The sequence below is a fragment of the Hordeum vulgare genome, chromosome 5H (assembly GCF_904849725.1).
Source record: "Hordeum vulgare subsp. vulgare chromosome 5H, MorexV3_pseudomolecules_assembly, whole genome shotgun sequence".
NCBI lineage: Eukaryota > Viridiplantae > Streptophyta > Magnoliopsida > Poales > Poaceae > Hordeum > Hordeum vulgare.
In genome coordinates this window covers 31,438,768-31,445,990 of record NC_058522.1, presented here as the reverse complement: position 1 = coordinate 31,445,990, position 7,223 = coordinate 31,438,768, and the positions used below count along the sequence as shown (strand labels likewise).

Genomic DNA, 7,223 nt, shown 5'->3' with positions numbered 1-7,223 from the left:
AGATGCTGAAAGAAGTCATTTTCCCAAGATTTGGAGTCCCTAGATATTTGATGACTGATGGCGGTTCGCACTTCATTCATGGTGTTTTCCGCAAGATGCTTGATAAGTATGATGTCAACCATAGAGTTGCATCTCCTTATCATCCTCAGTCTAGTGGTCAGGTGGAGTTGAGCAATAGGGAGATCAAATTGATCTTACAAAAGACTGTCAATAGATCTCGAAAGAATTGGTCTAGCAAACTTGACGATGCACTATGGGCTTATAGGACTGCTTATAAGAATCCCATGGACATGTTGCCGTATAAAATGGTTTACGGTAAGGCGTGTCATTTACCTCTTGAGCTGGAACACAAAGCTTATTGGGCAATCAAAGAGCTCAACTTCGATTTCAAACTTGCCGGTGAGAAGCGGTTGTTTGATATCAGCTCATTAGATGAATGGAGGGCCCAGGCATATGAGAATGCCAAGTTGTTCAAGGAAAAGGTTAAGAGATGGCACGATAGAAGAATACAAAAACGAGAGTTCAATGTAGGTGATTATGTCCTGATATACAATTCTCGCTTAAGATTCTACGCAGGCAAGCTTCTCTCTAAATGGGAAGGTCCTTACATTGTCGAGGAAGTATATCGTTCCGGTACCATCAAGATCAACAACACGGAAGGAAATTTTCCTAGAGTGGTAAATGGGCAAAGAATCAAGCATTATATCTATGGTACTCCCATAAATGTTGAGACCAATATCATCAATATCATAACTCCAGAGGAGTACATAAGGGATGTTTATCAGCCTGTTTCAGACCCTGAAAACGAAGAGGTATGTGTTTCAGTAAGTAATTGGACTCCGAAACTTATCCAATAGGAAATTTCCTCCATTTTGGAATTTTTGGAAAATAAGAAAAATAAAAAGCAGTCGAGAGAGCGCACGAGGCGGCCACAAGCTTGGTAGCCGCCACCTACCCCCTGGCGGCGGCTACAGGGCTTGTGGGCACCTCATGTGCCTCCCGGACTCCGTTTTGTTGCGGAGCACTCCTTCTGGTCTACAAAAAATCATTACATATACGCCCGAGGGTTTTGATCTCCGTATTACGCAGTTCTCCTCTGTTTTCGTTTCGAGCCTGTTTTCTGCCGCAGATCTAGGTCAAGATGTCTTCTCAAGATTCAGAGGGGGAGAGCTATGTGGTTGATTACCTAGATAACCCCAAGGTCTATGGGGACTTGTAACCATATGGCTGGACCACTGACGAGGAAGAGGACTATGATCCCAAGGGGAAGGAACAAATGAGTTTCGACGAAGAGGAGGGTCCTCTACCTCAACCTGGACGCACTCATGTGGAGTTCAAGAAGTCAAACCTCCCTGACCAAAGGAAGAAGCCTATGACCTTGTTTATCCCTTCTTGTTTCTTGCAGGAGAGTAAGCAGGAACTTTGCCATAGAGTGTTGAAGCTTGAGGAGGAAAATGGTGATCTGAGGAAGTAGAACTTTATGCTCAAGTGGAAATTAGACAAGCTCAAGACTGCTCCAACAACTCCACCACCATCACCACCAAATAAAGACAACTAAGCATTGGTATGGGAAATCCCCTTTGCTTTTGCCAAGCTTGGGGGAGTTGCCCTGGTATCGTATCACCTTTATATCTTTTGCTTTTACCTTTGTTTTAGTTCTTTCCTTTTCAGTTTTTATTTCTTCTCTTAGTGGAATAAGTTTTTAGTGTTTAGTTTGAGTCTTTTGCCTTGTGTCTCTCCCCGATGTATTTGAGCTTGCCAGCTATATAATAAAGAGTATCTTAGTCAAGGGCTTTGCTTTGTGCTGTGATCAAAAGTATGAAAGAACGATAGCATGAAAGATCATGAGATGATCTTATGGAAAGTGATAGCTTCACTTATGACAAGTATGATGATTGAAGCTTGTTGAGAATACACCAACGTAGACCTCAGTCATTGTTGCAATTAATAAGAAGTAATAAGGAAAGAGAGGTTCACATATAAATATGTCATCTTAGACACTTTCTACAATTTAGAGCACTCACCAAACTATTACATGCTTCGAAGTGGATGTTGAACAAGGAAGACAACATAATGAATTGTGTTTGCTTGGTTCCAAACAATGTTATATGATTAGAGATCCTTTAGCATGTGACGATTGCTTCCACCTCATATTAGCCAAAACTCACGCACCAAGTTGAGATACTACTTGTGCATCCATAAACCTTCAACCCAGTTTTGCCATGAGAGTCCACCATACCTGCCTATGGATTGAATAAGATCCCTCAAGTAAGTTGTCATCGGTGCAAGCAATAAAAATTGCTCTCTAATATGTGTGATCTATTAGTATGTGGAAAATAAGATTTATACGAACCTTTGATGAGGAAGACATAAAAGCGACAGACTGCATAATAAAGTTCTTTATCACAGGAGGCAATATAAAGTGACGTTCCTCCGCACTAAGAGGACACACATCCAAACCTCAAAAGCGCATGCCAACCTCTGCTTCCCTCTGCGAAGGGCCACTACAAGAAATAAGGTCAATTATGACTCCCTATATTGGTCACTGATTCGTCATTGTTGTCGTTTATTGACTTTTTTGACCAAGTTTACAATGTCAACAGTTGGCCGTCAAGAATGAACAAACATGATCTTTTCTAAAATTTGGTCGCGGGTCTCTATAGACCAAAATTTTGGTTTGGTCATTACCCATTGGTGGCATTGCTAGTCACCAAATCGAATCATCATAAATTTCACATCCCTCTCCACCAATCTAGCTACATGGGCCTGGCCCAATACCTATTTTACTATTGAAAATGTCTGATTTGTTTGGGTTGAAGAATTTTTTTTGCTAGAAGCACGCATATCTCAGGATAGGCCCATTAAAAATAAGTAAAACAGAATAAAAGGTTACAAATAAAATGTATATTTTATTTCAGTAGGATATCACATCAAATACAATACATCATAGTGCATAGTCATTGATTGATTGCAAATAAAATGTATATTTTATTTCAGTAGCATATACAATACAATGTATATTTTCTTCAGATTCACTATCGTAGTTATCGCTATCACTCTCATCACTAGAGTCTAAATACCTCCTCTTTGACCTATGCTTGCACCTCCTGGCACCATCAGAGTCAGAGTGGCCATGTTTCTGTGCCTTCTGCGGTCCTTCCTCTTCCTGTGTTTACGATCACTGTCGCTCTCTAATTCACAATCACATTCTGAGGAAGAATAGCTTCTCCTCCTGTGCTTTCTAGAATTATGCAAGGAAGTGCATCTCATAGAAGAGAGAAAACACTGTTAGTTTACTGAACATCTAGGATTATCTAGGATGCTAGAGAAGTAGTGTGTAAATCAAATAAGTAGAGCAATATCTTCATAGAAAGCTCGGACAAAGATATTTTTGCAACCACGTGACATCTAATATCAGGCATTCCAAACCTGAGCGAAGCTAATCCTTACAACCAACAAATACTGGATAGAGCATGCCATGTCTAACCAAAGATTGACACCAAAGTAGCACTAAACTGATACATGACATCTGCTTAACCCCAAAATAGTAGCTTGAAGGTTCCAAACTGCTACACATTCACATCCTACCAAAAACATATCTCTGGTAACTATACACAAACAAACTAATTAACCTGACCCACGTGATAAGGTATGCTCATTGTTTACCCATATTGAATCAGTTTAAAATTTGAATGTAATCCTAATTTTCAAACTGTAAAAGGAAAGAAATCAAGGGGCTACTAGTATTTTCTTTCAGTGAAGAAGATGCTTAAAATCAGCAAGTACAAGTGATCATGCAATACACTTAATATCAAAGAAGTGGCTTAACTAAAGGTTCAAAACTGCTAAACATTCAGAGCATAAAGAAACATGTGGGCCAAATTATGTTTTGCGTCTCTAGTAACAATTCAAACAGTAATAACAAGTGGAAGCTGCGGCGGCCGCAGCGGATAAAATAATCAAGTCATCTAATTTATTGAGGGGGAAAAAATCAAGTCATCTAATTTATTTTTTTGACAAATAACAAATAACATTTCCTGTCTCCCAAGGTTAGTAAAAACGTTTAAATTCTATAACATCATCTCAACCATTTAGATATATTCACGTAAGTTTTTACAATCTAGACCGCATTTAGATACAACATAACATAATCAGTGGGAATGTGACAAGTTTGTTCTCCCCTACAATCCAGTCTGAATGTTGCGGAAATATTACATGGATGCCAACATATGAAACAGAAAACAAAATGTAATCAGTGATATGCTCAAATTTTACTACCATAATTTCTTTTCTGACAAGTCTGAAACATTGCTTGATCTATTTCACATACTGTGCTAGGGGGGACTAAGTTGCCAATCAGTGTAGAAATAAAACTAATAGAGCGAACAAAGATAGTGATAGCTAGTTGACAACTATTCTAAATACTACAAAGAGAGAAACATCCTTACGTTATCAATCATACTAAATTAAATTACGAAGCCTTGGGGATTGCCTCAGATGAGCTGGTAGCCGGATCCATGGGCGCTAGAGTCAGTGTCGATGGCGCGTCAAATATTCTCCTCCTACACATGCGATTGAAATATTGGTGGACACGGTAGAGGCGCTGGCATCATCACGAGAGAAACCTACAATATAGACTTGTGTGGTTTGATTGGGCGAGCGCTTTTTCTTGTGTGCTCTTTCGGTTCACTGGATGGAAACATCAAACATGTGTAAATGAGTGTGTAGTAATACAAAAAAGGCATAAGTTGCCTACGAGGGGGCTGTTATGAATAATGGATTTGGTAATACTAACAAAGTAAGTACAGAGCATGCATGACCCACGCAGAAAGTACCTAGATAGATCTTTAATTACCAGCAAACCATAGTAGTAGACAAACACTGAGTACAATTTCTTCACACTGGATACTACTACTGAATAATACAAATACTCCTACTTACATTTTGGCACTGAACAATACAAATACTCCTAATTACCGGCAAACCATAGTAGTAGCAGCAAGTCTCTCCCTGCATTACCTCGGATTGGAGTTGTAGTTAGCATACCTCGGATTGGAGTTGTAGTTAGCATACATAGCAGTCTCTCCCTGCACAAACATTACAGAAACAAATAGTATGACGGGGTTAGACACGTCGACACCTCAAAAATCACAGAAGCCCTCCCAAAAAATAGATAAATAAAATTTAGTTTCCTGATTTGCCCCTATATAAGAGGCTTGCAAATAGTCATTAGCCATTCTACACAATTGATAGTACAAAAAACTGACATATGTGAGACAAAAACTGAATAATAATATAGGACAACCTCGAAGATAATGGGCATATTAACTCAGATGCACAAAAGATTTGAACAACTATTTGAAATAAAATTTGGACAAAACTTGAATAGCTAAGTGTGAAAGACATGCCTAATGTAACACGATGACTTCATTCACTAAAGTTAGTGCATCAAAGAACGATAGTGTACGTGTATGCTCCCAGCATGTGTAATTTCCACGTGAGAATTACATGAAATCAATATTGTGAGCTGTATTAGTCCCGTTGATGTGGCATGCAAATCAAAATTATTGATTCAGAGAGCGTACTTCAAGATCAAAAGATAGGAAGCCAGTAAATTTCAAACTGCAGAAAGGACAGGTGTCTAATAGAACAACCCCGCTAATTTATTTTAGGACATATTACCAGCACCATAGTGACAGTTGCTTTATAATATAAAGCAGGGAGAAACCCTTTTTCGGTATTACCATCACCGTAGCAACATAACAGAAGGACAGACACCACTCCTTGGAAGAGGAGTGAGGCTTTTCCATGTTATAGCAGGCTAAGTGACCGCAGTACAAAATCGGAGCCACGTTTTCTAACCAGTCAGCTGGCAAGATATCTTGACATCTCAATGAAGTACATGAATCTTTTATGAGATCGTGCAAAATCTAAGTAACAGGCACATATAAAATCACTAACATTTGATTCTTCTAGCCACGTTTTCTAACCAGTCAGCTGTGTAGATATCCTGACCTCTCACGAAAGTACATGAAGTTTTTGTGAGATCACACTCACATTTAATTCAGAATTTATAAATTTTGGGAAGAGAAAAAATGAACTTTAGATTCTAACCTTCCACGTCTGTAGTATGTTTGTTGGGATGGCCGTAGAGAGCAGCGGCCACTACGCGTCCATTGTCCTTGTCGCAAACCTTAAGATAGATCACTAATACCAAAAGGAAAGTGACAACGCCAATCTTCCACCATGTTTGCGGCTGTTGGGCAGAAGCACTCAGTGTCTCTTGGCTGAATAGTGTTAACAGCCAACATACTTATAAATCGCTAACATTTCTGCAAAGTTAAGGGTGATTGGTAACCTTTAAATTCTCGAGCAAGTAATAGACAAAAGCCAAAAAACGATTGACAAAATGAGGAGCATAAATGCAAAACTAACTCTATTCTAACATGACAACAGAACCATCAATTTCTAGAATCAGAAAAAAGTAACACGTCCAAGATGTCACATATCAGAAGGACCATTGGTATTTACACAGGTTGATTGCCTTCCTCATTTTCAGATTCTAACCACCCCCTTGAAGTTTTTATTTGTTCTTAATTGTCTTACTAACTCACAATTAGAAGGATGGATGTTTGGTGAATTAGACAGATGGTCCCTCTAAATGATTTTTTTTCTATTCTGATTCACGCGTCTCAAATTTTAAAAACTTTGCCTATTCTGTCTGCAACAATTTCTTGTGTTTATCCCCCACCCCACCAGAAACCCTAGCCTCCATGCCGCCGCCGCCGCGGCCATCGACGACGGCACCGTCGCTGCCGGATGAGCTCCTGGAGGAGGTCTTCCTCCGCCTCCCGCCGGACGAGCCCGCGCCTGTTCCGCCGGTCTTCCTCCGCCATGGCCGCCTTCTCCTCAGGAATCACTGAGCGCATGGATCCAGTGGATATGCCTGCAGCACGAACATAAAAAAGAGGAACAGGGCGTGAGGAGAATGAAATGAATCGTAGGGAGAGGAGGGATGGGAGTGAGGAGGCACCTTGATCCATGGAGAGGAAAATAAGCACCCGCTCCATCAAAGATCCGTGGAGAGGAGACCTCCGTCGCCGACATCCATTGCCAGCTGACCAGGCCCTCCGACCGCAAACTGCTCATGCAGATCCTGTCCCGACACGCATCTAGCCGCCGCCATGGCCTGCCTTCTGGATCCGAAGTGGGGACGATGGCGG

The 7,223-nt window shown here is 40.4% G+C and overlaps 1 long non-coding RNA gene across 2 annotated transcripts; it reads right to left on the bottom strand.

Annotated features, from left to right (window-relative positions):
- Positions 1-2,964: 2,964 nt before the first annotated feature.
- On the bottom strand, positions 2,965-6,589 carry LOC123398680. 2 transcript variants are annotated; one of them, XR_006610231.1, is made up of 3 exons: positions 6,115-6,589; positions 4,449-5,087; positions 2,965-3,265 (listed from the first exon to the last, which is right to left on the bottom strand). It is a non-coding gene; the product is annotated as an uncharacterized LOC123398680 (long non-coding RNA). The 2 variants fall into 2 exon arrangements; XR_006610232.1 differs by having other exon boundaries at positions 2,965-3,241.
- Between the last annotated feature and the right edge of the window lie 634 nt (positions 6,590-7,223).